Consider the following 861-nt stretch of genomic DNA (forward strand, 5'->3'; position numbering starts at 1 on the left):
CATGAATCCTCTCACTGGTTTCCCTGTTGATTGTCTGGTTCCAGCCCTGTAGGCCACCTTGGGGGACCAGGACCTTGTCTGTCATGAGAAGGGCCTGCCTGGCATGAAAGCAGGTGCATTATAAATGCTCTTTTCGGGAATGAATAAGCAGCACTTTACAGTTTACACGGTGTTATCATGTCCACAATACGCTCAATCCACAAGAGCCTGGCAGGTAGGTGGTTTCTCATCCCCTTTCAAAGATGAGCAAACTGAGGCCCAAAGAGGTGAAGGGGCTTGCCTGGGGTCACAAAGCCAGGAGGTGGCAGAGCTTGGACACAAGCATGTCTTTCTGATGCCAAAACCCTTGCTCTTCAACACGATCTCATAAATGCTGTCCCTGGTAACATGTTCTTTGGGCTGTTTCTCCCCTTGTGTGAGGAGGCCGCTCTGAATCCTGTCCTACCGAGCCAGTTGCCCAGTGGCTGTTGTGATCAATATCTACTAAGGGACTAATAATCTCCCACAGGGGTCAGCTGTGCTTGGGGTCAGAATCGGCCTCAGCCTTTCCTGGCTGTGTGAGCCTGGGCCAGTCACCCACTCCTCTGGGCTTCAGTTTCCTCATCTGTAAAATGGGCATCTTAATGATCCTCACAGCCTGCTACAGAGCCAGAGTTCAATAAATGGAGACTATTATTGTTATTTATTCATATACAAATATATTAAAATATTTTCAATACAGAAGTAGAACCTCAGTACATTTCTGTTACAAAAATATTAAAACATTGCAAATAAAGCTAAAGAGCTCCTAGCAACCGCTGTTGGTTTGGTGAGAAATTTCCAGACACTTTTTTCCTCATCTGGAGAGATGGGGGGGGGGGG

Source organism: Lipotes vexillifer, unplaced genomic scaffold (genome assembly GCF_000442215.2).
Source record: "Lipotes vexillifer unplaced genomic scaffold, Lipotes_vexillifer_v1.1 scaffold496, whole genome shotgun sequence".
NCBI classification, from domain to species: domain Eukaryota; kingdom Metazoa; phylum Chordata; class Mammalia; order Artiodactyla; family Lipotidae; genus Lipotes; species Lipotes vexillifer.